Below are 19258 nucleotides of genomic sequence, written 5' to 3' on the forward strand. Positions count from 1 at the left end.
ACCAGACCCCTTTTTCTCATAAGTGATGTGGTCCTGGACAAGCATATGCCCCTCAGGGTTTCCCCAGTCTCTCCATCTGCAGAGTCTGGATCACTCTCCCATCTGCCTCCTAGGTCTGTCGGCCTATGATCACCTCCGTGCCGTTCAACCTTGGGCTGATATGTCTCGGAGCTTGTGCACTGAGACTTCCAAAAGAAGAATTCAATATAGGGCTGACATACCACCGAATGGGGCAGAACATGGCCTGGATGGGTTCTGGACCTAGGAAAAGGCAGTCGTCTCGCCTTCCTGATATTTCAAGATCCCCCCCAACCCCCCCCCCCACACTGTGGGAGATCTTGAGGTAAGATTCAGACCTCTCCCCTCCAATATAGAACAACCTTCGTCACCCTCCTGTTCCACTGAGATTCTGGCTCAAGTGTCCCACCTCAGTCTCTAGGGGAGATCAAGGCTTCCCCTATGATGCCTCCCAGGCTTCTCTCTTTTACTCTCATCCTCTTGGGTCATTTCCCCCCTTGCAGTGTGAATGGGCCTCTCATTGTTTCAAACCTTGAGATTGATTCATGCAAATTCTGTGAAATCTTATCATTTATTTCCTCTCTCCTTTTTCAGTCTCTCTCTCTAGATGTGTCTGTTTGTTATACTTTCTAAATTCAGTCTATTAATTTTTCCCTCTCTCTCTGTCTCTCTTGTGTATGCATGCCTATGAATATATGTATGCATGTCTATTGTTAGCCTAGGTTTAAGTTTTAGGTTTTAGTTTTCAGTGAGATAAAGGATTGGGATTGGAGTTGCTGTGAGGGGAAGGGATAGGGGTGATGCTCTTGTTTCTGGTTCACTGAGTGATGTGAGTTCTTAGTCTCTTTTTCATATGAACCCCTCCTCATAGACACCACTTGCAAATAGTCTCTCATATTCAGTTTGCTACCTTTTAATTTGTGAATGCTTAGCTTTTTTTTGTTGCAAAGCTGTTCAATTGCATAGAAGCCCCTGATGTTCTTTGGTTTCCTGTTTCCCTTACTTGAAGAGACCCATTTTTGCTTCCCACACCAAATGTTAAGGAGCCTAAGGCACATGCTTATTTCAAGGAGTTTCAAACCTCCCTTGTGGCTCATCCGGTAAAGAGTCCACCTGCAAGGCGGGAGACCTGGGTTCGATTCCCGGGTTGGGAAATCCCCTGGAGAAGGGAAAAGCTACCCGCTCCAGTATTCTGGCCTGGAGAATCCCATGGCGTGTATAGTCCATGGGGTTGCAAAAAGTCAGACAAAACTGAGCGACTTTCACTTTCACTCAGAACTTCTAGCTTTGGGTTGACGTGTTTCACTGATTTTGTGGTGCTATGAGAACAAAAGGCAATGTGATTCTTCAGAGGCAGCCATCCAGTTTTGCCATGGCCCTTTCTTGAAGAGGCCTTTGTGTTCCCATTTGCATATTCTCCCCTCCTTTGTAGTGGGTGAATTGAGCATAGAAGCTTGGGTGTATTTCTTGGACTCTCAACTCTGTTGTATGGATCTGGATGCGTGTGTATGTTTGTGTGCCCAACACCACACTGTCCAGATGATCCTAGTGTAGCAGTCTAGTTGGCTATCAGGCATCCTGGTAGACCCATATCAGGCCTTCTTTCCTTAGACTGTACAGACAATATAGGCTCCTTTGTGTTTTCATACCCATTTTGGAGTTCCTTGGTTTAGTGCCCTGAGAACATTGCTTGGCAACTTGAGAGGAAGAGCACGGACCCTCTGGATTGCCTTCGGGGATGTGACATCATTTTACCAATAGGAATCCTTCCAATCCATGAGCTCAGCTTATTTTCCATCGGATCATGTGGATATCATCTTCTTTCATCCACCTCTTGCAGTTTTCTGAGACCAGGTCCTTCCCTCCTGGGTTAGATGGACTCCTGGGTATTTCCTCCTAGTGTATGTCATTGTCAATGGGGTTGATACTTACCTTCTCATTCTAAGAGTTTGTGGTGAGCATTGGAAATGCAAACGATTTTCCCCCCTTCCTCTCTGTCCATCTCCCTGAGCCACCAGGTAGAACAGGCGTAGTCAGGGTCACACGGGGCTCAGGGAGTGCAGCTAGACTGTGTTTCTCAGGCCCTCAGTGCTGGGCATCATTCGGTATAGTCTCCATGAACCTTCCTTGGTCTGGTGTCCCTTCAGACCTCTCCCTAGTTTTAATAACCTTGCTTGTGTTCTTTGTCTCTTTGGAGACACATCCTTTATCAGCTGTGTGTTTGCAAGTATTTGTCTGCCAGTGTGTGACGTATCCTTTGCTTTTTTTCGTAAGGTCTTTACCAGAGTGGAGACCTTTGATTTTGCACAGTCCACAGTATTGCCTTTTTGTGCATTGCCTTTCTGTATTGTTTCTGAAGACTCCAAGCTCATGTCTAGCCTCTGCTCGATTTTCTGCTGGATTTGTGAGATGTTTGGCATGGAAAATATGTCTCAGAAAAATTTGAAACGAATTTGGTGTAAGGTGTCAAGTTTCCATCCTCATTCATGTCATCCCCTCTGGTTTTCAATTCATCGCTCCTGAACTCCTTTGGAGACCTTGTGGGAAGTTTGGTTGCCTTTCAGTTTGAATTTCTGCTCTTGAATAGATTCACCCAGTTCTGCCAGCAGGGACACGGTAAAGGGTGAGTGAGGGGCAGCCTGCCCTCCCAGCACTGACCACACTGTGTGGTGAGTGTTGCTCTCCCCTCTGGGAGCCCCAGGCCACAGGCATCCCAGTGAGTAGCCAGCTCTGTTCGCAGCTGAAAGGAGTTAGTCTCTCAGGAGCCTCTGTGAGGTTGCCTTTGGGTCTCCCAGGGTGGGAGTTTACAGTGACAGGACCCATTGCACTGCAAGTGAAGTGAGAGCCCATATGACATCCGCCACTGCTCCTAAAGAGATGCACCTGAGGCCCCTTGAAGGTCCTGCACAGAGAGCTCTTTAGTGGACATGCTGGAAACTCTGTTTCCTCGTGGGCTGCCCAGGGCAGGCTCTCACCAGTCCAGACACAGACCACGGTGATGACCGGCTCTGCTCTCTCCAAAGGGTTTTCATTGGTGTGTATCCTCATCTGAGCAGTCAGGCCATGTGTACTGCCTCTCCTTGCAACTTCTAGGCCAGGGCTCCTAGGCTAGCACTCTCAGGTCTAACTTGTAGAACTAGGCTACACCGGCCAAGTGCATTGCCTGTCCTCGCAACTTCACAGCTCTCTTCTCTTCTTTACTGCACATTGATTTTCAAGAGTGTGTTTGGGTCACAAGGATGTTGGGTCTTTCTCTAGCCTTATCTCATGAAGTTGAGACAACCTAATTGTTTCTGGTTGTTCCCGTGCTCTGTTTTTCCCATTCTTTTCCTGGCTTCTTTCGGTAACTTGGTTTGTGCCTAAGGAAGAGCTCAGCATTTCTCTTCTGCCTGAGACATCACACAACAGTAATGCCCACCTGGAGATTAGTTGCCAAAAGGGCCTCGTTTTGCAGATGACATCTTGAAATCACCTGCACTGCCGTTTCTGATACACAAAGGCTGCCCTAAAGGAAATAAAGAACAAGTCCCAAGTCTAGTCTTAAAATATGTGGGCTGTCTAATGAAACCACCTTTTCTATGATTTCATTGATAGGCATTAACTGGAGACATCCAGAATATGGGAAGACACTGAGATATGAGAGAATTAAAGGTTGTCAGGGGCAAGGGAGGAACAGGGAGTGCTTGAGGTGAATACAGGGTTTGCAGGGGGTGAGGGAGGGTTGGTTGTGGAGAATGAAAGAGTCCCAAACTAGAAAGTGGTGATGGTTGCAGAGGATTGTGAAGGTCCTTAATGCTCCAGAAGTGTACCACCTAACATCAATTTTATAGATTAAAAATGTAAGGAAAAAATACACAAATCTGTGACAAACAAAATAGAAATCAAGAAAATAAAATACAGAAAAACTGAATGAAAAGAAGCTCAGGGGAAGCGAATTCAATCTCCACTGGGTAGAAAGTGAGTTGATGGCATCCACGGGTGGCAGCGAGGGATGGAGGATGCAAAGCCAAACCCTCCCCTGGACACGGTGTTTCCAGAAATGGAAATTTGGAAAGGGCTCTGGGTCTCTGTCCAGAGCAGGGGTCCATTCTCCTTGCAGAGGTGGGTCAATCATCGTGGGCATCTGGGTCTTGGGCAGAAGCCAGGGCAGGCTCTCCCTTCAGAGGTGTTCTCTTATCCCCTGACTCAGGTTCTCCTGCCAAAATCCGAGCACGGGCAGGCAGAAGCGAACATGGAGGTGGAGGTGGAGGTTCTCCCCCGGGGATTGGAGCATTGGTGCCTGGGCCTGAGGGTCCTGCTTGCACAGAGATCTGATCCTCCCAGTGTGCTGGCCAATACCCAGTTGGCCTGGTGTCTATGGGAAGGCATGTCTCAGGTCTCGATCTCCTCTCAGTGGATCCCTGAGTCCTGGACATGTAGCAACCACCTCTGTAGAGACAGGGCTGGGAAGTGGAGCCTGGTTGAACCTGGGGGCTGGTGCTGGAGCTGTGAGAGAAGAAAAGGTTACCCACAGGCCTGCCTTTGCCCTTTGCCTCTCTGGAGACAATTCTACCCTGAGCTTTTGAGACAATTCTCAGTTTAGGAAGTCACAATAGGATGTCGTCCTGCCTGCAGTCCACCAAGCAGAAGGTCTGAGGCCAGCCTTTGCTCCAGGTCCAGCACCAGCTTTGGGGGACTCCTCCTGTGTAGCTCAGGACTTCTTCCCCACACACTCACATGCACCAGCACCTCCTCACCTCTGTGCTCACCGTGCTGGGCTCCTGGTCCTCCTGCTGCCTCAGAGGCAGAGGTTATCAGTGCTCTGGGTCGGACCCAGGTGTGCTGAGCTCCGTGGCAGCCTGAGACTGGGCCGCCGGGTGTGTCTTGGGTGGTGAAGGGGCAGCAGGGCTTCCCTGCTTCCTCTTCAGTCCCAGTTGGGCTGAACCCTCTGTGGGCTCGCTCACCTGGAGGCGGCACTAGGCCTCAAGGGCGGGGGGTGGTGCTCCGACCCCTCCCTCGGGGAGGTGGATGGGGTGTCCCTCTCATCGGCCATATCCAGTGGGAAGCTCTGCAATGACAGTGACCATCAGCCAGCCCTGCTTGGAGTTTTCTGAGCTGGGCCTGCTCAGTATGGCTGTTGCTTCTGCCTACTCAAACTTTTGCTGCCAGTACCAACAGAGACGTGTATCTGCTCAGATACCTACCCGGGAGAATGGAGACCCACCTGAGGGTGTGAGGTCAGCCTGGGCGGCTGGTGTTGCCTGCCCTGTCCTCATCCCACCCAGCCTGCTTTCCCCTGGGATGTGGATACAACCGGCCCACAGACTTCTGACCCCACATCCGCCTCGGTTTGCTTGAGGCAGACACACCCCAAGAAACCCCCATCCACACACACAGGCAAAGGACCGAGTGTTTCCGGGTGGCATGGGAGAGGTGGCCTGGCCCGGCCTGGGGCTCCCTGTGTTACCTTTCTGTTTCTCTGGGCAAAGGGCCAGAGGCCTCTCGGCGGGGGCCCTGAGCCAGCGTCCAGAGGGTTCCCACACACTCTGCCTGTGAGCTCTCCTGAGGCCCCGGCCTCTGGGCAGGGGCAAACAGCAGAACATCTTGGCAGCAAGTGATCTGGCTGGGGCTCCTCTCCACTCTGGAGGCCTGGATACCTGTGTTCCGGGTTCTGTTGTTTTATGTTGCCAGGAAGTGACATCACTTCCTGGGGTTTGTGCTGAGGTCCCTTCCCCAAAGCTCCCCAAGAAATCTCTTGGTTTCTGACTGCTGAACCCCCCCGAGGCCATGTGCAGGCACAGAGACGCCCACACAGCCCACCCTACATCCTTGGGGAACCCTGGATGCAGCCAGGGCCTGAGCTCGGAGGACCCCGCTGCTCTCAGACCAGACCCCTTTTTCTCATAAGTGATGTGGTCCTGGACAAGCATATGCCCCTCAGGGTTTCCCCAGTCTCTCCATCTGCAGAGTCTGGATCACTCTCCCATCTGCCTCCTAGGTCTGTCGGCCTATGATCACCTCCGTGCCGTTCAACCTTGGGCTGATATGTCTCGGAGCTTGTGCACTGAGACTTCCAAAAGAAGAATTCAATATAGGGCTGACATACCACCGAATGGGGCAGAACATGGCCTGGATGGGTTCTGGACCTAGGAAAAGGCAGTCGTCTCGCCTTCCTGATATTTCAAGATCCCCCCCAACCCCCCCCCCACACTGTGGGAGATCTTGAGGTAAGATTCAGACCTCTCCCCTCCAATATAGAACAACCTTCGTCACCCTCCTGTTCCACTGAGATTCTGGCTCAAGTGTCCCACCTCAGTCTCTAGGGGAGATCAAGGCTTCCCCTATGATGCCTCCCAGGCTTCTCTCTTTTACTCTCATCCTCTTGGGTCATTTCCCCCCTTGCAGTGTGAATGGGCCTCTCATTGTTTCAAACCTTGAGATTGATTCATGCAAATTCTGTGAAATCTTATCATTTATTTCCTCTCTCCTTTTTCAGTCTCTCTCTCTAGATGTGTCTGTTTGTTATCCTTTCTAAATTCAGTCTATTAATTTTTCCCTCTCTCTCTGTCTCTCTTGTGTATGCATGCCTATGAATATATGTATGCATGTCTATTGTTAGCCTAGGTTTAAGTTTTAGGTTTTAGTTTTCAGTGAGATAAAGGATTGGGATTGGAGTTGCTGTGAGGGGAAGGGATAGGGGTGATGCTCTTGTTTCTGGTTCACTGAGTGATGTGAGTTCTTAGTCTCTTTTTCATATGAACCCCTCCTCATAGACACCACTTGCAAATAGTCTCTCATATTCAGTTTGCTACCTTTTAATTTGTGAATGCTTAGCTTTTTTTTGTTGCAAAGCTGTTCAATTGCATAGAAGCCCCTGATGTTCTTTGGTTTCCTGTTTCCCTTACTTGAAGAGACCCATTTTTGCTTCCCACACCAAATGTTAAGGAGCCTAAGGCACATGCTTATTTCAAGGAGTTTCAAACCTCCCTTGTGGCTCATCCGGTAAAGAGTCCACCTGCAAGGCGGGAGACCTGGGTTCGATTCCCGGGTTGGGAAATCCCCTGGAGAAGGGAAAAGCTACCCGCTCCAGTATTCTGGCCTGGAGAATCCCATGGCGTGTATAGTCCATGGGGTTGCAAAAAGTCAGACAAAACTGAGCGACTTTCACTTTCACTCAGAACTTCTAGCTTTGGGTTGACGTGTTTCACTGATTTTGTGGTGCTATGAGAACAAAAGGCAATGTGATTCTTCAGAGGCAGCCATCCAGTTTTGCCATGGCCCTTTCTTGAAGAGGCCTTTGTGTTCCCATTTGCATATTCTCCCCTCCTTTGTAGTGGGTGAATTGAGCATAGAAGCTTGGGTGTATTTCTTGGACTCTCAACTCTGTTGTATGGATCTGGATGCGTGTGTATGTTTGTGTGCCCAACACCACACTGTCCAGATGATCCTAGTGTAGCAGTCTAGTTGGCTATCAGGCATCCTGGTAGACCCATATCAGGCCTTCTTTCCTTAGACTGTACAGACAATATAGGCTCCTTTGTGTTTTCATACCCATTTTGGAGTTCCTTGGTTTAGTGCCCTGAGAACATTGCTTGGCAACTTGAGAGGAAGAGCACGGACCCTCTGGATTGCCTTCGGGGATGTGACATCATTTTACCAATAGGAATCCTTCCAATCCATGAGCTCAGCTTATTTTCCATCGGATCATGTGGATATCATCTTCTTTCATCCATCTCTTGCAGTTTTCTGAGACCAGGTCCTTCCCTCCTGGGTTAGATGGACTCCTGGGTATTTCCTCCTAGTGTATGTCATTGTCAATGGGGTTGATACTTACCTTCTCATTCTAAGAGTTTGTGGTGAGCATTGGAAATGCAAACGATTTTCCCCCCTTCCTCTCTGTCCATCTCCCTGAGCCACCAGGTAGAACAGGCGTAGTCAGGGTCACACGGGGCTCAGGGAGTGCAGCTAGACTGTGTTTCTCAGGCCCTCAGTGCTGGGCATCATTCGGTATAGTCTCCATGAACCTTCCTTGGTCTGGTGTCCCTTCAGACCTCTCCCTAGTTTTAATAACCTTGCTTGTGTTCTTTGTCTCTTTGGAGACACATCCTTTATCAGCTGTGTGTTTGCAAGTATTTGTCTGCCAGTGTGTGACGTATCCTTTGCTTTTTTTCGTAAGGTCTTTACCAGAGTGGAGACCTTTGATTTTGCACAGTCCACAGTATTGCCTTTTTGTGCATTGCCTTTCTGTATTGTTTCTGAAGACTCCAAGCTCATGTCTAGCCTCTGCTCGATTTTCTGCTGGATTTGTGAGATGTTTGGCATGGAAAATATGTCTCAGAAAAATTTGAAACGAATTTGGTGTAAGGTGTCAAGTTTCCATCCTCATTCATGTCATCCCCTCTGGTTTTCAATTCATCGCTCCTGAACTCCTTTGGAGACCTTGTGGGAAGTTTGGTTGCCTTTCAGTTTGAATTTCTGCTCTTGAATAGATTCACCCAGTTCTGCCAGCAGGGACACGGTAAAGGGTGAGTGAGGGGCAGCCTGCCCTCCCAGCACTGACCACACTGTGTGGTGAGTGTTGCTCTCCCCTCTGGGAGCCCCAGGCCACAGGCATCCCAGTGAGTAGCCAGCTCTGTTCGCAGCTGAAAGGAGTTAGTCTCTCAGGAGCCTCTGTGAGGTTGCCTTTGGGTCTCCCAGGGTGGGAGTTTACAGTGACAGGACCCATTGCACTGCAAGTGAAGTGAGAGCCCATATGACATCCGCCACTGCTCCTAAAGAGATGCACCTGAGGCCCCTTGAAGGTCCTGCACAGAGAGCTCTTTAGTGGACATGCTGGAAACTCTGTTTCCTCGTGGGCTGCCCAGGGCAGGCTCTCACCAGTCCAGACACAGACCACGGTGATGACCGGCTCTGCTCTCTCCAAAGGGTTTTCATTGGTGTGTATCCTCATCTGAGCAGTCAGGCCATGTGTACTGCCTCTCCTTGCAACTTCTAGGCCAGGGCTCCTAGGCTAGCACTCTCAGGTCTAACTTGTAGAACTAGGCTACACCGGCCAAGTGCATTGCCTGTCCTCGCAACTTCACAGCTCTCTTCTCTTCTTTACTGCACATTGATTTTCAAGAGTGTGTTTGGGCCACAAGGATGTTGGGTCTTTCTCTAGCCTTATCTCATGAAGTTGAGACAACCTCATTGTTTCTGGTTGTTCCCGTGCTCTGTTTTTCCCATTCTTTTCCTGGCTTCTTTCGGTAACTTTGTTTGTGCCTAAGGAAGAGCTCAGCATTTCTCTTCTGCCTGAGACATCACACAACAGTAATGCCCACCTGGAGATTAGTTGCCAAAAGGGCCTCGTTTTGCAGATGACATCTTGAAATCACCTGCACTGCCGTTTCTGATACACAAAGGCTGCCCTAAAGGAAATAAAGAACAAGTCCCAAGTCTAGTCTTAAAATATGTGGGCTGTCTAATGAAACCACCTTTTCTATGATTTCATTGATAGGCATTAACTGGAGACATCCAGAATATGGGAAGACACTGAGATATGAGAGAATTAAAGGTTGTCAGGGGCAAGGGAGGAACAGGGAGTGCTTGAGGTGAATACAGGATTTGCAGGGGGTGAGGGAGGGTTGGTTGTGGAGAATGAAAGAGTCCCAAACTAGAAAGTGGTGATGGTTGCAGAGGATTGTGAAGGTCCTTAATGCTCCAGAAGTGTACCACCTAACATCAATTTTATAGATTAAAAATGTAAGGAAAAAATACACAAATCTGTGACAAACAAAATAGAAATCAAGAAAATAAAATACAGAAAACCTGAATGAAAAGAAGCTCAGGGGAAGCGAATTCAATCTCCACTGGGTAGAAAGTGAGTTGATGGCATCCACGGGTGGCAGAGAGGGATGGAGGATGCAAAGCCAAACCCTCCCCTGGACACGGTGTTTCCAGAAATGGAAATTTGGAAAGGGCTCTGGGTCTCTGTCCAGAGCAGGGGTCCATTCTCCTTGCAGAGGTGGGTCAATCATCGTGGGCATCTGGGTCTTGGGCAGAAGCCAGGGCAGGCTCTCCCTTCAGAGGTGTTCTCTTATCCCCTGACTCAGGTTCTCCTGCCAAAATCCGAGCACGGGCAGGCAGAAGCGAACATGGAGGTGGAGGTGGAGGTTCTCCCCCGGGGATTGGAGCATTGGTGCCTGGGCCTGAGGGTCCTGCTTGCACAGAGATCTGATCCTCCCAGTGTGCTGGCCAATACCCAGTTGGCCTGGTGTCTATGGGAAGGCATGTCTCAGGTCTCGATCTCCTCTCAGTGGATCCCTGAGTCCTGGACATGTAGCAACCACCTCTGTAGAGACAGGGCTGGGAAGTGGAGCCTGGTTGAACCTGGGGGCTGGTGCTGGAGCTGTGAGAGAAGAAAAGGTTACCCACAGGCCTGCCTTTGCCCTTTGCCTCTCTGGAGACAATTCTACCCTGAGCTTTTGAGACAATTCTCAGTTTAGGAAGTCACAATAGGATGTCGTCCTGCCTGCAGTCCACCAAGCAGAAGGTCTGAGGCCAGCCTTTGCTCCAGGTCCAGCACCAGCTTTGGGGGACTCCTCCTGTGTAGCTCAGGACTTCTTCCCCACACACTCACATGCACCAGCACCTCCTCACCTCTGTGCTCACCGTGCTGGGCTCCTGGTCCTCCTGCTGCCTCAGAGGCAGAGGTTCTCAGTGCTCTGGGTCGGACCCGGGTGTGCTGAGCTCCGTGGCAGCCTGAGACTGGGCCGCCGGGTGTGTCTTGGGTGGTGAAGGGGCAGCAGGCCTTCCCTGCTTCCTCTTCAGTCCCAGTTGGGCTGAACCCTCTGTGGGCTCGCTCACCTGGAGGCGGCACTAGGCCTCAAGGGCGGGGGGTGGTGCTCCGACCCCTCCCTCGGGGAGGTGGATGGGGTGTCCCTCTCATCGGCCATATCCAGTGGGAAGCTCTGCAATGACAGTGACCATCAGCCAGCCCTGCTTGGAGTTTTCTGAGCTGGGCCTGCTCAGTATGGCTGTTGCTTCTGCCTACTCAAACTTTTGCTGCCAGTACCAACAGAGACGTGTATCTGCTCAGATACCTACCCGGGAGAATGGAGACCCACCTGAGGGTGTGAGGTCAGCCTGGGCGGCTGGTGTTGCCTGCCCTGTCCTCATCCCACCCAGCCTGCTTTCCCCTGGGATGTGGATACAACCGGCCCACAGACTTCTGACCCCACATCCGCCTCGGTTTGCTTGAGGCAGACACACCCCAAGAAACCCCCATCCACACACACAGGCAAAGGACCGAGTGTTTCCGGGTGGCATGGGAGAGGTGGCCTGGCCCGGCCTGGGGCTCCCTGTGTTACCTTTGTGTTTCTCTGGGCAAAGGGCCAGAGGCCTCTCGGCGGGGGCCCTGAGCCAGCGTCCAGAGGGTTCCCACACACTCTGCCTGTGAGCTCTCCTGAGGCCCCGGCCTCTGGGCAGGGGCAAACAGCAGAACATCTTGGCAGCAAGTGATCTGGCTGGGGCTCCTCTCCACTCTGGAGGCCTGGATACCTGTGTTCCGGGTTCTGTTGTTTTATGTTGCCAGGAAGTGACATCACTTCCTGGGGTTTGTGCTGAGGTCCCTTCCCCAAAGCTCCCCAAGAAATCTCTTGGTTTCTGACTGCTGAACCCCCCCGAGGCCATGTGCAGGCACAGAGACGCCCACACAGCCCACCCTACATCCTTGGGGAACCCTGGATGCAGCCAGGGCCTGAGCTCGGAGGACCCCGCTGCTCTCAGACCAGACCCCTTTTTCTCATAAGTGATGTGGTCCTGGACAAGCATATGCCCCTCAGGGTTTCCCCAGTCTCTCCATCTGCAGAGTCTGGATCACTCTCCCATCTGCCTCCTAGGTCTGTCGGCCTATGATCACCTCCGTGCCGTTCAACCTTGGGCTGATATGTCTCGGAGCTTGTGCACTGAGACTTCCAAAAGAAGAATTCAATATACGGCTGACATACCACCGAATGGGGCAGAACATGGCCTGGATGGGTTCTGGACCTAGGAAAAGGCAGTCGTCTCGCCTTCCTGATATTTCAAGATCCCCCCCAACCCCCCCCCCCACACTGTGGGAGATCTTGAGGTAAGATTCAGACCTCTCCCCTCCAATATAGAACAACCTTCGTCACCCTCCTGTTCCACTGAGATTCTGGCTCAAGTGTCCCACCTCAGTCTCTAGGGGAGATCAAGGCTTCCCCTATGATGCCTCCCAGGCTTCTCTCTTTTACTCTCATCCTCTTGGGTCATTTCCCCCCTTGCAGTGTGAATGGGCCTCTCATTGTTTCAAACCTTGAGATTGATTCATGCAAATTCTGTGAAATCTTATCATTTATTTCCTCTCTCCTTTTTCAGTCTCTCTCTCTAGATGTGTCTGTTTGTTATCCTTTCTAAATTCAGTCTATTAATTTTTCCCTCTCTCTCTGTCTCTCTTGTGTATGCATGCCTATGAATATATGTATGCATGTCTATTGTTAGCCTAGGTTTAAGTTTTAGGTTTTAGTTTTCAGTGAGATAAAGGATTGGGATTGGAGTTGCTGTGAGGGGAAGGGATAGGGCTGATGCTCTTGTTTCTGGTTCACTGAGTGATGTGAGTTCTTAGTCTCTTTTTCATATGAACCCCTCCTCATAGACACCACTTGCAAATAGTCTCTCATATTCAGTTTGCTACCTTTTAATTTGTGAATGCTTAGCTTTTTTTTGTTGCAAAGCTGTTCAATTGCATAGAAGCCCCTGATGTTCTTTGGTTTCCTGTTTCCCTTACTTGAAGAGACCCATTTTTGCTTCCCACACCAAATGTTAAGGAGCCTAAGGCACATGCTTATTTCAAGGAGTTTCAAACCTCCCTTGTGGCTCATCCGGTAAAGAGTCCACCTGCAAGGCGGGAGACCTGGGTTCGATTCCCGGGTTGGGAAATCCCCTGGAGAAGGGAAAAGCTACCCGCTCCAGTATTCTGGCCTGGAGAATCCCATGGCGTGTATAGTCCATGGGGTTGCAAAAAGTCAGACAAAACTGAGCGACTTTCACTTTCACTCAGAACTTCTAGCTTTGGGTTGACGAGTTTCACTGATTTTGTGGTGCTATGAGAACAAAAGGCAATGTGATTCTTCAGAGGCAGCCATCCAGTTTTGCCATGGCCCTTTCTTGAAGAGGCCTTTGTGTTCCCATTTGCATATTCTCCCCTCCTTTGTAGTGGGTGAATTGAGCATAGAAGCTTGGGTGTATTTCTTGGACTCTCAACTCTGTTGTATGGATCTGGATGCGTGTGTATGTTTGTGTGCCCAACACCACACTGTCCAGATGATCCTAGTGTAGCAGTCTAGTTGGCTATCAGGCATCCTGGTAGACCCATATCAGGCCTTCTTTCCTTAGACTGTACAGACAATATAGGCTCCTTTGTGTTTTCATACCCATTTTGGAGTTCCTTGGTTTAGTGCCCTGAGAACATTGCTTGGCAACTTGAGAGGAAGAGCACGGACCCTCTGGATTGCCTTCGGGGATGTGACATCATTTTACCAATAGGAATCCTTCCAATCCATGAGCTCAGCTTATTTTCCATCGGATCATGTGGATATCATCTTCTTTCATCCATCTCTTGCAGTTTTCTGAGACCAGGTCCTTCCCTCCTGGGTTAGATGGACTCCTGGGTATTTCCTCCTAGTGTATGTCATTGTCAATGGGGTTGATACTTACCTTCTCATTCTAAGAGTTTGTGGTGAGCATTGGAAATGCAAACGATTTTCCCCCCTTCCTCTCTGTCCATCTCCCTGAGCCACCAGGTAGAACAGGCGTAGTCAGGGTCACACGGGGCTCAGGGAGTGCAGCTAGACTGTGTTTCTCAGGCCCTCAGTGCTGGGCATCATTCGGTATAGTCTCCATGAACCTTCCTTGGTCTGGTGTCCCTTCAGACCTCTCCCTAGTTTTAATAACCTTGCTTGTGTTCTTTGTCTCTTTGGAGACACATCCTTTATCAGCTGTGTGTTTGCAAGTATTTGTCTGCCAGTGTGTGACGTATCCTTTGCTTTTTTTCGTAAGGTCTTTACCAGAGTGGAGACCTTTGATTTTGCACAGTCCACAGTATTGCCTTTTTGTGCATTGCCTTTCTGTATTGTTTCTGAAGACCCCAAGCTCATGTCTAGCCTCTGCTCGATTTTCTGCTGGGTTTGTGAGATGTTTGGCATGGAAAATATGTCTCAGAAAAATTTGAAACGAATTTGGTGTAAGGTGTCAAGTTTCCATCCTCATTCATGTCATCCCCTCTGGTTTTCAATTCATCGCTCCTGAACTCCTTTGGAGACCTTGTGGGAAGTTTGGTTGCCTTTCAGTTTGAATTTCTGCTCTTGAATAGATTCACCCAGTTCTGCCAGCAGGGACACGGTAAAGGGTGAGTGAGGGGCAGCCTGCCCTCCCAGCACTGACCACACTGTGTGGTGAGTGTTGCTCTCCCCTCTGGGAGCCCCAGGCCACAGGCATCCCAGTGAGTAGCCAGCTCTGTTCGCAGCTGAAAGGAGTTAGTCTCTCAGGAGCCTCTGTGAGGTTGCCTTTGGGTCTCCCAGGGTGGGAGTTTACAGTGACAGGACCCATTGCACTGCAAGTGAAGTGAGAGCCCATATGACATCCGCCACTGCTCCTAAAGAGATGCACCTGAGGCCCCTTGAAGGTCCTGCACAGAGAGCTCTTTAGTGGACATGCTGGAAACTCTGTTTCCTCGTGGGCTGCCCAGGGCAGGCTCTCACCAGTCCAGACACAGACCACGGTGATGACCGGCTCTGCTCTCTCCAAAGGGTTTTCATTGGTGTGTATCCTCATCTGAGCAGTCAGGCCATGTGTACTGCCTCTCCTTGCAACTTCTAGGCCAGGGCTCCTAGGCTAGCACTCTCAGGTCTAACTTGTAGAACTAGGCTACACCGGCCAAGTGCATTGCCTGTCCTCGCAACTTCACAGCTCTCTTCTCTTCTTTACTGCACATTGATTTTCAAGAGTGTGTTTGGGCCACAAGGATGTTGGGTCTTTCTCTAGCCTTATCTCATGAAGTTGAGACAACCTCATTGTTTCTGGTTGTTCCCGTGCTCTGTTTTTCCCATTCTTTTCCTGGCTTCTTTCGGTAACTTTGTTTGTGCCTAAGGAAGAGCTCAGCATTTCTCTTCTGCCTGAGACATCACACAACAGTAATGCCCACCTGGAGATTAGTTGCCAAAAGGGCCTCGTTTTGCAGATGACATCTTGAAATCACCTGCACTGCCGTTTCTGATACACAAAGGCTGCCCTAAAGGAAATAAAGAACAAGTCCCAAGTCTAGTCTTAAAATATGTGGGCTGTCTAATGAAACCACCTTTTCTATGATTTCATTGATAGGCATTAACTGGAGACATCCAGAATATGGGAAGACACTGAGATATGAGAGAATTAAAGGTTGTCAGGGGCAAGGGAGGAACAGGGAGTGCTTGAGGTGAATACAGGATTTGCAGGGGGTGAGGGAGGGTTGGTTGTGGAGAATGAAAGAGTCCCAAACTAGAAAGTGGTGATGGTTGCAGAGGATTGTGAAGGTCCTTAATGCTCCAGAAGTGTACCACCTAACATCAATTTTATAGATTAAAAATGTAAGGAAAAAATACACAAATCTGTGACAAACAAAATAGAAATCAAGAAAATAAAATACAGAAAAACTGAATGAAAAGAAGCTCAGGGGAAGCGAATTCAATCTCCACTGGGTAGAAAGTGAGTTGATGGCATCCACGGGTGGCAGAGAGGGATGGAGGATGCAAAGCCAAACCCTCCCCTGGACACGGTGTTTCCAGAAATGGAAATTTGGAAAGGGCTCTGGGTCTCTGTCCAGAGCAGGGGTCCATTCTCCTTGCAGAGGTGGGTCAATCATCGTGGGCATCTGGGTCTTGGGCAGAAGCCAGGGCAGGCTCTCCCTTCAGAGGTGTTCTCTTATCCCCTGACTCAGGTTCTCCTGCCAAAATCCGAGCACGGGCAGGCAGAAGCGAACATGGAGGTGGAGGTGGAGGTTCTCCCCCGGGGATTGGAGCATTGGTGCCTGGGCCTGAGGGTCCTGCTTGCACAGAGATCTCATCCTCCCAGTGTGCTGGCCAATACCCAGTTGGCCTGGTGTCTATGGGAAGGCATGTCTCAGGTCTCGATCTCCTCTCAGTGGATCCCTGAGTCCTGGACATGTAGCAACCACCTCTGTAGAGACAGGGCTGGGAAGTGGAGCCTGGTTGAACCTGGGGGCTGGTGCTGGAGCTGTGAGAGAAGAAAAGGTTACCCACAGGCCTGCCTTTGCACTTTGCCTCTCTGGAGACAATTCTACCCTGAGCTTTTGAGACAATTCTCAGTTTAGGAAGTCACAATAGGATGTCGCCCTGCCTGCAGTCCACCAAGCAGAAGGTCTGAGGCCAGCCTTTGCTCCAGGTCCAGCACCAGCTTTGGGGGACTCCTCCTGTGTAGCTTGGGGGACTCCTCCTGTGTAGCTCAGGACTTCTTCCCCACACACTCACATGCACCAGCACCTCCTCACCTCTGTGCTCACCGTGCTGGGCTCCTGGTCCTCCTGCTGCCTCAGAGGCAGAGGTTCTCAGTGCTCTGGGTCGGACCCGGGTGTGCTGAGCTCCGTGGCAGCCTGCGACTGGGCCGCCGGGTGTGTCTTGGGTGGTGAAGGGGCAGCAGGCCTTCCCTGCTTCCTCTTCATTCCCAGTTGGGCTGAACCCTCTGTGGGCTCGCTCACCTGGAGGCGGCACTAGGCCTCAAGGGCGGGGGGTGGTGCTCCGACCCCTCCCTCGGGGAGGTGGATGGGGTGTCCCTCTCATCGGCCATATCCAGTGGGAAGCTCTGCAATGACAGTGACCATCAGCCAGCCCTGCTTGGAGTTTTCTGAGCTGGGCCTGCTCAGTATGGCTGTTGCTTCTGCCTACTCAAACTTTTGCTGCCAGTACCAACAGAGACGTGTATCTGCTCAGATACCTACCCGGGAGAATGGAGACCCACCTGAGGGTGTGAGGTCAGCCTGGGCGGCTGGTGTTGCCTGCCCTGTCCTCATCCCACCCAGCCTGCTTTCCCCTGGGATGTGGATACAACCGGCCCACAGACTTCTGACCCCACATCCGCCTCGGTTTGCTTGAGGCAGACACACCCCAAGAAACCCCCATCCACACACACAGGCAAAGGACCGAGTGTTTCCGGGTGGCATGGGAGAGGTGGCCTGGCCCGGCCTGGGGCTCCCTGTGTTACCTTTCTGTTTCTCTGGGCAAAGGGCCAGAGGCCTCTCAGCGGGGGCCCTGAGCCAGCGTCCAGAGGGTTCCCACACACTCTGCCTGTGAGCTCTCCTGAGGCCCCGGCCTCTGGGCAGGGGCAAACAGCAGAACATCTTGGCAGCAAGTGATCTGGCTGGGGCTCCTCTCCACTCTGGAGGCCTGGATACCTGTGTTCCGGGTTCTGTTGTTTTATGTAGCCAGGAAGTGACATCACTTCCTGGGGTTTGTGCTGAGGTCCCTTCCCCAAAGCTCCCCAAGAAATCTCTTGGTTTCTGACTGCTGAACCCCCCCGAGGCCATGTGCAGGCACAGAGACGCCCACACAGCCCACCCTACATCCTTGGGGAACCCTGGATGCAGCCAGGGCCTGAGCTCGGAGGACCCCGCTGCTCTCAGACCAGACCCCTTTTTCTCATAAGTGATGTGGTCCTGGACAAGCATATGCCCCTCAGGGTTTCCCCAGTCTCTCCATCTGCAGAGTCTGGATCACTCTCCCATCTGCCTCCTAGGTCTGTCGGCCTATGATCACCTCCGTGCCGTTCAACCTTGGGCTGATATGTCTCGGAGCTTGTGCACTGAGACTTCCAAAAGAAGAATTCAATATAGGGCTGACATACCACCGAATGGGGCAGAACATGGCCTGGATGGGTTCTGGACCTAGGAAAAGGCAGTCGTCTCGCCTTCCTGATATTTCAAGATCCCCCCCAACCCCCCCCCCACACTGTGGGAGATCGTGAGGTAAGATTCAGACCTCTCCCCTCCAATATAGAACAACCTTCGTCACCCTCCTGTTCCACTGAGATTCTGGCTCAAGTGTCCCACCTCAGTCTCTAGGGGAGATCAAGGCTTCCCCTATGATGCCTCCCAGGCTTCTCTCTTTTACTCTCATCCTCTTGGGTCATTTCCCCCCTTGCAGTGTGAATGGGCCTCTCATTGTTTCAAACCTTGAGATTGATTCATGCAAATTCTGTGAAATCTTATCATTTATTTCCTCTCTCCTTTTTCAGTCTCTCTCTCTAGATGTGTCCGTTTGTTATCCTTTCTAAATTCAGTCTATTAATTTTTCCCTCTCTCTCTGTCTCTCTTGTGTATGCATGCCTATGAATATATGTATTCATGTCTATTGGTAGCCTAGGTTTAAGTTTTAGGTTTTAGTTTTCAGTGAGATAAAGGATTGGGATTGGAGTTGCTGTGAGGGGAAGGGATAGGGGTGATGCTCTTGTTTCTGGTTCACTGAGTGATGTGAGTTCTTAGTCTCTTTTTCATATGAACCCCTCCTCATAGACACCACTTGCAAATAGTCTCTCATATTCAGTTTGCTACCTTTTAATTTGTGAATGCTTAGCTTTTTTTTGTTGCAAAGCTGTTCAATTGCATAGAAGCCCCTGATGTTCTTTGGTTTCCTGTTTCCCTTACTTGAAGAGACCCATTTTTGCTTCCCACACCAAATGTTAAGGAGCCTAAGGCACATGCTTATTTCAAGGAGTTTCAAACCTCCCTTGTGGCTCATCCGGTAAAGATTCCACCTGCAAGGCGGGAGACCTGGGTTCGATTCCCGGGTTGGGAAATCCCCTGGAGAAGGGAAAAGCTACCCGCTCCAGTATTCTGGCCTGGAGAATCCCATGGCGTGTATAGTCCATGGGGTTGCAAAAAGTCAGACAAAACTGAGCGACTTTCACTTTCACTCAGAACTTCTAGCTTTGGGTTGACGTGTTTCACTGATTTTGTGGTGCTATGAGAACAAAAGGCAATGTGATTCTTCAGAGGCAGCCATCCAGTTTTGCCATGGCCCTTTCTTGAAGAGGCCTTTGTGTTCCCATTTGCATATTCTCCCCTCCTTTGTAGTGGGTGAATTGAGCATAGAAGCTTGGGTGTATTTCTTGGACTCTCAACTCTGTTGTATGGATCTGGATGCGTGTGTATGTTTGTGTGCCCAACACCACACTGTCCAGATGATCCTAGTGTAGCAGTCTAGTTGGCTATCAG

Source organism: Giraffa tippelskirchi, chromosome 9 (assembly GCF_054371585.1).
Source record: "Giraffa tippelskirchi isolate mGirTip1 chromosome 9, T2T-mGirTip1v1.2.pri, whole genome shotgun sequence".
NCBI classification, from domain to species: Eukaryota; Metazoa; Chordata; class Mammalia; order Artiodactyla; family Giraffidae; genus Giraffa; species Giraffa tippelskirchi.